The sequence below is a fragment of the Stegostoma tigrinum genome, chromosome 5 (assembly GCF_030684315.1).
Source record: "Stegostoma tigrinum isolate sSteTig4 chromosome 5, sSteTig4.hap1, whole genome shotgun sequence".
Lineage (NCBI taxonomy): Eukaryota > Metazoa > Chordata > Chondrichthyes > Orectolobiformes > Stegostomatidae > Stegostoma > Stegostoma tigrinum.
Genome location: NC_081358.1, coordinates 84,908,306 through 84,921,528, shown reverse-complemented (window position 1 = coordinate 84,921,528; position 13,223 = coordinate 84,908,306). Strand labels below are relative to the sequence as shown.

At 39.7% G+C, this 13,223-nt stretch overlaps 1 protein-coding gene across 5 annotated transcripts in view; it reads right to left on the bottom strand.

Moving 5' to 3' along the window:
* The window catches only part of LOC125452014 (RNA-binding Raly-like protein), a 797,454-nt gene that overhangs the window by 232,290 nt on the left and 551,941 nt on the right, over positions 1-13,223 (bottom strand). The gene's annotated exons all lie outside the window — the stretch shown is intronic.

The following is a 13,223-nucleotide window of genomic DNA, read 5'->3' as shown; positions in this document are numbered from 1 at the left end:
TGCCAGATCTGTTGAGTTTCTCCAGCAGATTCTGTTTCTTCAGATCTTTGCTATCATTCATGGCTCAAAAGCCTTGGAGTATTTCTTCCTCCATAACAGCCAACAGCTTTCTGTGACTGGAGCTTTCTTCACACTGACTTCACCACAAGACCTCTCTCCAACTCCCAATGCTTGAAGGCTGCTAATAACAGCAACTCTGTCCCTGCCTAACTCTTCTCTCTTTCTTTCGTAGTCTTAACACTCAAGTCAGAAAACACCTAAACAATTATGCTCCCAGGTGACTATTTGGTGAAATCACATGACTTCTTGTGAAGAGATAGTAGGAACTTCCACTGCTGGAGAATCTGAGACCACAAGGTGTGGAGCTGGATGAACACAGCAGGCCAAGCAGCATCAGAGAAGCAGGAAAGCTGACGTTTCGAGAAGGGTCTAGGCCCAAAACATCAGGTTTCCTGCTTCTCTGATACTGCTTGACCTGGTGTGTTCATCCAGCTCTACACTTTGTTGTCTCTGACTTCTTGCGAATGCTGTTTTGAATTCAACATTCAAAATGACTGTCAGACCTTAGAAAATGTCACAGAACTTTAAAAATTAAAATGCATTTTCCTCCACTTTATAAGTCGGATTCTCAAAACAATAATATGAAAAGGACCTTCATAAAATATGCTAAACATAGAATATATCACAGTTCACTGAAAGCATTTCTAAATGCTAAGTGCATGGATTCTATTTGTAATCATATCATACGACAGTTAATCTACTCCTTCGTACTGACAGCTAAAGCTGCTGCCATCTCTTATTCATATTCATTGGCACATTTCCTAAGCGGATTTCCTACTAGATTGTCTTCAACAAAACAAATTTCAATTATTGTAATATTTTAGTTTTTGTGACTCATACCCATCTTCTTCCCTTGTTTCCATTCACTAGACAATTTCTACATTATGACACAAATATTTTGGTCATGCATGGTGTTGCTGATGCACAAAATACTCAATATTGTAGAAGAATTAAATATTTTTCAAAGGTCCATACTTTACATGTGATTACATATTATAAGGTTCTTTTAGCCATTGATTTGGCAATTACTGCCTTTTGGCTATGCCTGACAACATCAAGCTCCATTAACCATGATAAGCTCACTGCTAATTATTTCGGGTAATTAATCTAAAGTGCTTGATTAGGGGCGGCATGGTGGCTCAGTGGTTAGCACTGTAGCCTCACAGCACCAGGGACCCGGGTTCAATTCCAGCCTCGGGCGACTGTCTGTGTGGAGTTTGCACATTCTCCCCGTGTCTGCGTGGGTTTCCTCCGGGTGCTCTAGTTTCCTCCCACAGCCCAAAGATGTGCAGGTTAGGTGGATTGGCCACGCTAAAATTGCCTGTAGTGTTCGGGGTGTGTGGGTTACAGGGGGATGGGTCTGGGTGGGATGCTTCAAGGGGCGGTGTGGACTTGTTGGGCCGAAGGGCCTGTTTCCACACTGTAGGGAATCTAATCTAATAAAAAATTAGCCCACTGTGACAAAATGAACAAGGTGTGGAATAAACTATCATGACAAAATACCACCACATTAGGTACCTGTGAGATGATTAACCTCACTCCAACCATCATCACAGTTTAGTACTAGAGGCTGGATATTCACTACCAAAGCTCAAATCAATAAATTTCCAAACTAGCTGGGATGCTGTGGTTAAAAAGTCTCACAATTTTTGCTCTAGGACAAGAAGGTGGAGGGAAAGGTGTATCTGAAGGATGACAAAGGTATGCTGGCTGGCAGATTAGTTGCAATATCTGTCTCAGTTCACTGGAATGCTGTTCCAACTGTTAGGTTTTCTACCCAATATGCTCACTACCACACTTGACTCTTCACATCTTCCGTGCCAACGCATGCATTCACCTCTGCCCCTCAGATCCTTCCTGTCACTTCTACAACCATTTACACAGTATCCATTAGGGGCAGACCATAAAAATCATGTCCAGATGAAAAAAAAACAGAGAATTCTAACAATTTAATACAGACCTTACTCCTATACCTCATAATGAAACAGGTCTTCATTCATAAAACTCATATAAGGCTTTGAGATATCAAATGGTTAAATCTCTTATAAAAACGAACTTTGAGTCAAACTCCATGATAAAGACAACAAATCTTTTAATAGTCACTTTAAAGTGTCAATCAAATTAAGAACCTCGAACATCCTCGTGAAGATAATTGTGCCTTTTGAAACTCAGCCACGTGTTTACAACATAATAACAGTATGAATAACCCTTCAGCTAATGTCATAGAACTCATTTCAAATTGCTCAACAAGAGCTTATCTTTTCCTTTAACTTGCACAGATAGCCTGTCAATCCAAGCAATCTACAAGATTTTATATCTTTGAAATTACGGTGACGGCTGCAGCCTTTTACATCTGAAGCACAAGGGATTTAATAACTTCTGAACCTGACTGTTATAGAGACCTTAGGCATCTTCTAAAAGCTTTTAAAATCTACTTCATCAATTCATGATTGGCATCTGATAGGTTAATGTTTTTGCAGCAGTCTAAGGACCTCAGTCCCTTTAATTGATCCAATATCTTCATATTCTCTTCTTTCCTTACAAATTATTGCAATGTATCACTGTCCAACAACTACATTTCACTTTCCCTACAATTTCTTCTAATTTGCGTGCATAGAAGTAATACCACAACATCAAAATTGCAAAAGACATTTGGTGATGTTTTGATAATTCTACTCACTTTCAACATTTCCTTCATGATCTAACTCTTTTAATGTTCCTAATAATACTTATTAGATTTTTGTAATGTGTTAACTTCTATTACTTTTCCTCCTCTGTCCACAATCTCACCGTCCAGTGAAGTCCTGATGCCTGTTGTTTATGGTGCTCTAGTGCACCTTAACTAAAATATAAATCATACAGAACTCATTAATATTACTACTCACAGTGTAATCTCCTTTAAATCAATGAGATCAAACATGGACTGGGTGATCTCCTTATGAATGGCTCCACTCTATAGGAATGACGCTGGCCTTTCAGTTGCTTGCCATTTCAATAACCTACCTTGCTTTGATGCTAACATTTCTGTCCTGGGCCTCCTGCAATGCTCCAAACAAGCACAGGACTAGTGTGAGGAACAGCACCTTACTTTCTGCTTAGCACTTCATAGCTTCTCGGTCTCATTATTAAATTCAGTAACTTCAGAAACAGACATATTTTCTCTCTCACACACACACACACACACACACACACACACATATACACACACACACACACACACACACACACACACATACTCTCTCTCTCTCAGCAGAGAGGACCTATTTTCTAACACACCTTAATTTACCCAATTTTATATCTTTTTTTCTGTTTCACCACCATTTATAACCCTTTCGTCTTTTACACTGGGCCTCTAAACCATTTGATTCTTTCACCTCTCCTCCTCTATCAGAGGTATTTAAATCCACATTTTCTAACACATTTTCAGTTCTGAAGAAGAATCAGACCAAATTTGAAACATTAACTGTCTCGCTTTCTCCACAGATGCTGCCAGACCTGCTGAATTTCTAAGGCATTCTCTGTGTTTGTTTCAGATTTCAAGTATTTGTAGTATTTTGCTTTCATTAATACAGCTCCCCATTTAATAATGAATCTCTTTTTAATTTCATATGTCACCCTCATTTCCTGCAATAATTACTGTAAGTATTGTTAAAATTTATTGAAAGTCGATAAACTATTATTTAAAAAATGGGATGCGGGAATTGCTGGCTAGGCCCTGCAAAGTGTAGGTGAGCTACCTTTGGAAATTGAAGTCGTCGGGGTGTAGGGGTGAATACAGTGCTTTAGGACGGGAGTTCTAGGACTTTAGCCAGTGACAGTGAAGGAATGATGATGCAGATCCAAGTCATGGTTTGTGGCTTAAAAGGTGAGCTTGTGGTGATGGTGCTCCATGTATCTGCTACCCTTGCCCTTCTAGGTGGTAAAGGTCACAGTTTGGAATGTGCTGTCAAAGGTATCTTGGCGAGTTATTGCAGTGCATCTTGGAAAATGGTACACATAGCTGCTACTGTGCATTGGTCATTGAGGGATTAATATTGAGGGTAGTGAATGGTGTGCCAGTTGGGCAGACTGTTTTCTCTCGGATGTTGTCAAGCTTCTCGAGTATTGTTGGAGCTGCACGCATCCAGGCAAGTTGAAAATATTCTATTACACTCCTGAGTCATGCATTGTAGGTAGTGAACAGTCATTGGGAGACAGAAGGAGAGTTGTTTGCTGAGGATTTCCAAGCCTCTAACCTGATCTTGCGGCCACAGTATTTGTGTGACTGGACTAGTCTAGTTTCTGGTCAATGGTATATCTTGGGATGTTGACAATGGGGGTTTCCATGATGGTAATGCCATTAAACATCAAAGGATGATGGTTATATTCTCTTTCATTGGAGATGGTTATTGTTTGGCACATGTGGTGTGAATGTAATTTGCCACTTATCAGTACAAGCCTACATACTGTGTAAAATTGGCAGCTTTTAGCCATAGATTGTTTCAGTATCTGAGAAGTCATGAATAGTGCTGAACATTGTGCAATCATTAGTGAATATTCCCACTTCTGACTTTAAGAAGCAACGGAAGATGGTTGGGCTTTGGACATTACCCTGAAGGTCTCCTACAGAGGTATCCTGGTATTGAGATCACTGACCTCCAAAAACCATAACCACCTTTCATTGTGCCAACTATAACTACATCCAATAGAGAGTTTCTTTCCCCTGAATCCCATTGATTTTAGTTTTGCTAGGGCTCTTTGCTGCCATGCTTGATTAAATGTGGCCTTGATGTTAAGGGCAGTACCTCTCATCTCACCTCTGAACTGGAGTTCAGTTCTTTTGCTCACGCTTGAGCAGTTTCAGTAATGATGTCAGGGGCTGAATGACCAGTAGAATGCAAACTGAGTGTCAGTGATCAGGTTGTTTCTTTGCGAGGGTTGATATTCACTCCCATCACTTTGCTGCTGATCGATAGTACCCTGGTATGATAGTAATTGGTTAATTTGGGTTTGCCTTGCTTTTTGAGCATAGCACATGCTGGTAATGTTGGAGCTGCACTGTAACAATTTGGCTGGGAGCCTCTGCAGCACAAGTCTTCAGTATTTTTGACAGAATGCAGTCAGGGCCCATACCCTGTGTAGTATTCAGCACATTCAGCTGTCCCTGGCATAATGTGGAGTGAATCAAATTGCTGAAGACTAGAAAACTGGCTGGAGATCTCAGGAGGAGACTAAGATAGATTATCCACTTCTGGCCTGAAGATTGTTACAAATACTTCAACCTTATTCTTTGCACTGGTAATGGAGATATTTGAGGGGCTTTCACCTCCTGTAAACTGTTTAATTTTCCATCACCAACGGCAACTGGAAGTGGCAGAACAGTCAAAATCTGATCTGTTGTCTGTAGGAACGGCTTTGTCCTGTCTATCGCACACTGCTTCCATTGTTTGACATACAAGTTATCATGTATTGGACCTTTACATTACCTGATGATACCTCATCTTTAGGCAGGCACTCATGCACTTTACATTGAACCAGGTTTGATATCCAAGGTTCGTGGTAATAGTAGGTCAGGGGACATACTAGCCATGAAGTTACTGATTGTCGTTGAATACAATACTGCTGTTAAAGACCCACAGCATATCATGGACGTTCAGTTTTGAGCTGGTAAAGCCATTTGAGGTGTGTGCCATTTAGCACAATGGGGAAGCCACACAACGTAATGCAAGTATGCCCAATTTAAAGCAAGACTTCAACTTCACAGTGACTGTGCAGTGTTCAGTCTTACCAATACAGTCATGGACAGTCACATCCATGACAGGTAGATTCAATGAGGACAACAGCAAGCATATTTTTCCCTATTGTTGGTATGTTATGCATACCTAGTCTCGCAGCTATATCATTTTGGACTCTGGCAACTAATTCAGTAATGGTGCTATGGAGTCACTCTTGCTAATGGGCATTTAAAAAAATTTTTGTATAGGACTTGGGCATCATTAGCAAGGTTGGATTTTATTACCCATTCCTATATCTACCCTAAAACTGAGTAGCTTGTTAGACCTTTTCAGAAAACAGTTAAGAGTCAAACACATTGCTCTGGTTCTGGAGTCACATGCAACCCAGACCAAGTAAGGATGGCAGATTTCCTTCCCTCATGTGCATTCGTGAACAAGATGGGCTCTTACCACAACTCACACTGGTTACATGGCTGCCATTAGACTAGTTTTAAATTCCAGATTCTGTTTTATTGAATGGAAATCTCACCATCTGTCATGCTAGCAAAGAAACCCAGGTCCTCAGAACTTTAGCCTGAGTTTCTGGAGTGCGAGATTGCTAGCCCAGTGACATTAGCACTATGCCACTGCCTCCCCATTTCTTATTTTTAAATAAGTTTAGAATACTTGTCAAGTAAATTTTATTTTCTAAGTCTCCAATTCATTGTTGTAAAGATGTACCCATAGCCTGCATTTTACAATACTATTTTCAGATTCAATTCTTTCATCTGGTGCTGATTTTCAGATAACAGATCTTCAATTAACTTGGTCAAGTTTGATCGTCCTCTTAAAAATTAAGAATGTATTAGCTTGCTTCCTTTTTTGGGGAGTCTTATGTTTAAAATTTTTTTTCATGTTCTGAAATGAATTCTCATTTCCTTTAGGACAATCTGAATCTGCCATCAAATCCAAGGAGATCAGTTATCACTTAAGATGTACATTTGGTATATGACTTATAAAATTCCCTAAAAGCTGTGGCTACTGCAGGAATTATCTTCGAGTGAAAATTTCTGGGAAAAAAGTAATTGAATATTTAAAATAATTTTCTTAATTTTCATAACCAATTCTCAAATTATAACATTCTAGACAATGTACAACAATGTATCAGGGATGTAAAGGACAATGTTGAGGCAAAAACAATTGAAAAAAACATGCATCAAAAATGCGAAGGAGCAAATAAAACAATAAATACTTGACACTTAAGACATTCCATACAGCTAACTCTACCTGGATACTGTCACGGAAGGGGTTTTCGAACCCCTCTGGTAAGTTAAATTAAAATTCAAGCCCCCAATCTGTTATGGCAGGAGTAGAGACTCCTGTCTAGTAATTAGACCTGAAACACCCAGAGAAGTTTACGTCACCTCCCCTAATCTGTTAAACTGTTACGGAGAAGAGGAGGTTAAATGAAAGAAAAGCTCTGGTATTCACTTTTTAAGAAACAAGTAATTTATTTATTTAACACCAATAGTGCACAAATTAATAGAATTACTAACAAACTGAATAATTCCCCCTTAATTACTAACTATTCCAGAAAAGAACTAAATTCTGCTGGTATGCTGTTCCAATAAGCATAAGTCCAATTTATGATAAAGCAAAGTAATAAGAAAATAAATTGAAACTTAGTCTCTCAAAGTCTACACACCTTTTTTTCTGCTGTTCTCGTCATAAATGCCCTTCTTCCGCTGATCCAGCTGTCAGGGATGGATTCTCTGTGAAGTCATCTGTGAGGACTCTTAGCTAGAAATTCCATGTCTCCTTTTATGAACAGATGGTGCTTTCTTAGAGGGCTTAGTGATACCTTCTGAAAGATAAATGCTTACTTCTCAGATTGGGGTCATTTTCACACTGATTTTCGTCTTCACATTCCATGGAGTCATCCTTCCATGTCCAAAACATTATGTCCCAAAAATATCACTTCTGCCTTCGTGAATTCAGTTTTTGCTATATTGATAACCAGTTATGCCTCCCATAGTCTTTCAAGGGGCTTTGCCAAATGTACCATGTGATCTTTCCATGAATGTCTAAAGATCACTAAGTCATCTCTGTAGATGGCACAATTAATCAATACTACTACAACTCTGTTCATAAGTGTTTGAAATGTGGCTGGTGCATTCTTCGTTCCAAAAGGCATTACTTTAAATTGATACAGCGCATTTCTGGTTACAAACGCAGAAACTTCTTTCGCTCTTTCTGACAAAGGTACTTGCCAGTAACCATGAAGCAAGTCTAACTTTGTGAACATAGTCCTCCACCCTTGGAATCGGGTATGAGTCTGATTGACTTTCCAATGGTCCATGCAGATTTGTTCAGTATCATCAGGTTTGGGAACCAATACAATTAGCGAACTCCATTCCCTTTGACTCAGCTTGATGATGTCTTCTTGGAGCATTGCTTCCACTTCCTTCCATATCTGTGCAGTGTTAAGAGAATTAAGCCCATGGGGTGTTGTTTTATTGGAACAGCATTCCCTGCTTCAACTCCAAGGGGCAGTAACTAATCCCTGTCACTGCCATAATAAGGTTTTGGCATATTCACATGACATTCCCAATAAAGATTTTTTTCCTTTCTGGCATTGTTACTGGAGATTTCACTTGACTCAACTTCTTCTCAACCTGATAAAGATCACTAAAACTTGCCTTGAAGGGACCTCCGGTCACTTGTATCAGCACCAAATCTTTACCCCCATGGAACAAAATGTGTGAATTTTAGACTTTTTTATCTGTTCCTTGCTTCATTAGATGCTGTGTCACCTTCAGATGTTGTCTAGCTAATTCACCTAATCTGTTTAATCTTTCTCTCACCTCAGCTACACAATCCAACTGTGAGATCCCTGACTTCCTTCGTTAATTTCTAAGGCCCTCTTAGTTTGCGTCCGAATAGCAGCTCAAATGAAATAAACTGAGTTGATTCATTTGGGGCATCTCTAACAACAAACAATAAAAATGGGATATCATTATCCCAGTCATCTGGGTAATTCTGGCAATAAGCCCTCAGCAGAGTCTTCACGGTCTGATATCACCTTTCTAATGCTGCCTGGTATTCAGGATAGTACACACTTGATTTCAAGTGTTGGATGCCTAAAGTATCCATGACCCCCTTAAATTGTTTGGTGGTAAAATTGGACCCTTGGTCTGACTGAAGCTCCCTGCATAGCCCATAATGGGTAAAGTAAGCAAGCAACTCCTCCTCAACCTTTCTTGCCTTAACAATCCGTAATGGAATTGCCTCCGGGAACCTGGTAGACATATCCTTTATGGTTAGCAAATATTGGTTCCCACTTTTGGTTTTAGGGAAGAGACCTAAACAATCAAGCATAACCCATTCTAAAGGTTCTTAAAATATGGGAACTGGCTTCAAAGGCACTGGATTTATTACTGCCTGTGGCTTTCCTAACATTTGACACGACAAAATTCGACCGTATCTTTGTGTAATCCAGGCTAATAGAAGTGCTTTTGTACCTTAGCTTGCGTCTTCCTCAATCCTAGATTACCTCCTACAAGTAATTCAAGTGCTACCTGCGACACTTCCAGTCTGTATACTGCCGACAACACAATCTGGTAAACTTCCACCCTTCCTCCTTTTCACTAACCTGCTGAAGTCTCAATTTTTACCTTGGGATTCTATCCTTAAGATAATAACATTCGGGAATACATTCTGAGTGCCACAATGATGCCACCCGAAGGTTGCAGGAACAGCAACTCATAATTCCGCTTGGGAACCCTGTAGCCCAATGGTATCAATGTGGACTTCACAAGCTTCAAAATCTCCCCTTGCCCCACAGCATCCCAAAACCAGTCCAGCTTGTCTCCACTTCCCTAACCTGTTCTTCTTCTCACCCATCCCTTCCTCCCACCTCAAGTCGCACCTCCATTTCCTACCTACTAACCTCATCCCACCTCCGTGACCTGTCCATCTTCCCTGGACTGACCTATCCCCTCCCTACCTCCCCACTTATACTTTCCTCTCCACCTATCTTCTTTTCTCTCCATCTTCGGTCCGCCTCCCCCTCTCTCCTTATTTACTCCAGAACCCTCTCCCCAAGCCCCCTCTCTGATGAAGGGTCTAGATCCGAAACATCAGCTTTTGTGCTCCTGAGATGCTGCTTGGCCTGCTGTGTTCATCCAGCTCCACACTTTGTTATCTTGGATTCATATTCTGTGTAGGCTTTGTGATATAAATCTTTTATTGCCTCATCTTTTTGTTGTAACTGCAGTAATTTTTCAGAACTAAACACCTCTGTCTGATCCTCTACCTGCTCAAATTTTTCTTTTACTATTTCATCAAGTAGGATGTCAGTTAAGTCGGCCTCATCTGCTTTGTATCTTTCTTTGGTTTTTCCTTCTTGCTTTAACTTATGATTATAAGATCTTGTTACCATGTAGCCTGGAAAAATTCGAGGGTATTTTTCTTTTAACTCCTCAGTTCCCTGCTTTTCCTTCGGCTTCTCCACTACGAGGTGTCACTCTCACTTTTGATTCTATTAGATCATTTCCAAGAACAAACTGTATTCATGGAATAGACATCCTTTCAATCACTCCCACTTTCACTTCCCAGACTTGATTGGACTTTCCAGCCTGATCTTACGCAGGAGAACGTTAAATCTTTCCCCATTTATTCTACAGATTATCACTCTCTCACGTAAAATTTCAGAAGGAGTGATACTTACTATTACAGACTGGTTAACTCCCATATCTCTCAAGATTTTAACTTCTTTATCATCTCTCCCCTGTTCTTCCTGAGCATACTTTACCCACAGGTTGTGGAGATCAGGTACCATCTCACTACCCAGCCCCACGACTAGGCTGTGCACTCTCCTGCAGCTCCTCGACTTCTTTTAGGAATTCCTTCACTACCTCAACTATTACCACTGGTTTCATTTCTTTTACCATATCCTTTTTCCTAGTGCCTTTATTAAACCACCAACACAAAAACTTTGTGACCCACTCTCTTACAATGAAAACATCCGAGGGCTTTCACCTCCCTTTTATACTCTTGGGTTTCTTTCTTCACCTGTGGAAAACTGTGCTTGACTTTTTGTTTTTAATTGAAGGAGCTCTCTTTTTCCCAATTTCTATCCCTCACGGAATGAAATTTCGATTTATGCACTAACGCGTATTCATCCACTATCTCAGCAGCTCTTCTTGCTGTTTGAACTTTCTGTTAATCAACATGAGTTCTTATCATTTCTGGAAGTAAGCTTTTAAACTCCTCCAGCAAAATAATCTCTTTAACAGACTCATATGTCTATTCTATCTTTAATGCTCTCACCCATCTATCAAAATTGCCATGTTTAATTCTTTCAAACCTGATATAAGTCTGACCTGGTTCTTTCCTTATATTTCTGAACTGTCGTCTACATGCTTCTGGTACCAATTTGAAGGCACTCAAAATAGCCTGTTACACTTCTTCATGGTTTCCTGACACGTCTCCGACAGCGCTACAAACACCTCACTAGCTCTGCCTACCAACTTGGTCTGAATTAACATTACCAACACAGTCTCTGGCCAATTCATCTGCCTAGCCAGTTTCTCGAAGGAAATTTTAAAAAATGTTTCCATATCATTTTCATCGAATTTTGGTAATGTTTGGACATATTTGAAAATATCCCTATCAGGCTGTTAACTACAATGAGTTTGCTCATCTTTACTTTCCCTTGTACTTTTCATTCTCCCATTTGAAGTCTTTTTGTTTCTAGTTCCAAATTCATCTTTTCCAATGAGAACATCCTTTCTTTTTGCCTTTCCTCTGCTTGTAACTATAATTCAAACCCTTTCATTCTCTAACTCCAAGATAACAAGGTGTGGAGCTGGATGAACACAGCAGGCCAAGCAGCATCTTAGGAGCAGGAAAGCTGACATTTTGAGCCTTTCATGACAAAGGGTCTAGGCCCAAAACGTCAGCTTTCCTGCTCCTAAGATGCTGCCTACTGTGCTCATCCAGCTCTACACCTTGTTATCTCGGATTCTCCAGCATCTGCAGTTCCTATTACCTCTCATTCCCTAACTCCAGTTGTCTTCTTTGCAATTTCATTTTTTCTAGGTCCCCTACACTTTCCTCTTTCTCTGGTATACCTAAGTGCTTGACTAACTCCATGTCTTTTCCCTAATTAAACCCAACTGTAGTCTGTTCGCTAATTCTAAAAGTATATCCTTCCTCTGTTTATATCAACTCCTTCGCAAATTTGGGAAGCATCTTCAAATTCCAGAACCTCTTTAGCAATGTTAAAAGCCAGTTCCTTCACCTTTGATTTAACCAACCACAAGTAACTGAAATCAAACAGATTTTTCTGATCTAAAAGTTTTATTTGAAGATCAAGGACACTAATCCCCAAGTCTGTTTAAATCTGTCCAAATCCATTCAGATTCATTCAGATCCTGAATCTGTACCGGCCAGATGCCGAACAAGCCCCCAAGCTGTTACAGATGGAAAGGCCCAACCCCTATGATGCTTAAAATGAAAACAAAAGCTCCAAATCTGTTACAGTGGGAGAACAGGTCCCCTTCTAATAATTAAAACTGAAAGATCCAGAGAATCTCGCTTCACCTTGCCTAATCTGTTAAACTGTTATGGAGAAAGGAAAAAAATTGAAGAATTAAATTGAAGAAAATCTCTGATCGTCATTTTATAAGTAACAATTAACAACTTATTTATTTAACCCTAACAGTGAACAAATTAACAGAATTACTAACAAAATGAACAATTCCCAATTAACTACTAATTATTCCCTAACTGAACTAAGCTCTACTGATATGCTGTTCCAAAAAACACAAGTCCCACTTATATGAGCCCAAGTTATAAGAAAATTAATTAAAACTTTGTCTCTCCAAGTCTACCCACCCTTCTTCTGCTGTTCTCAAGTCATAAGTGCCTTTCTTCTCCTATTCTGGCTGTCAGGAATGTTTTCTCTGTGAAGTCTTCTGTGAGGACTCTTAGCTAGAAAGGCCATGGTACCTTTTATAAATAGATGGTGCTTTCTTCAGGAGCTTAGTGATTCTTTGTGAGAGCTAACTGCTTATTTCTCAGATGGGAGTTCACTCTCACAACGATTTTCAAAAACATTCTCCTTTTATACCTTGGATGACATATCAATTTTCTCACAATAGAATTGGCCTGAGGTTGTCAAAACCATCAGATTTAAATTCAACTGGCTTTCAATTGCTGAGTGCTTGGTTTAAATCAATTAGCTGATTCTAGCTAGTTACCAGAACATCAAAACAAGCCTAAAGTTTCTAATCATACAGCCAATTGATACATGTTTCAATTTCAGAACTGGCTATACCTCTTCAGCTGCTTAGACGCATTTCCCATATAAATCTGTCTGCTTAGGAAAGCATTTGACCTCTTAAAGGAGCCACACAACTTCTCCTTTATCACCCTTTTTTACAAACAAATTTTAGTTTCTGGCCT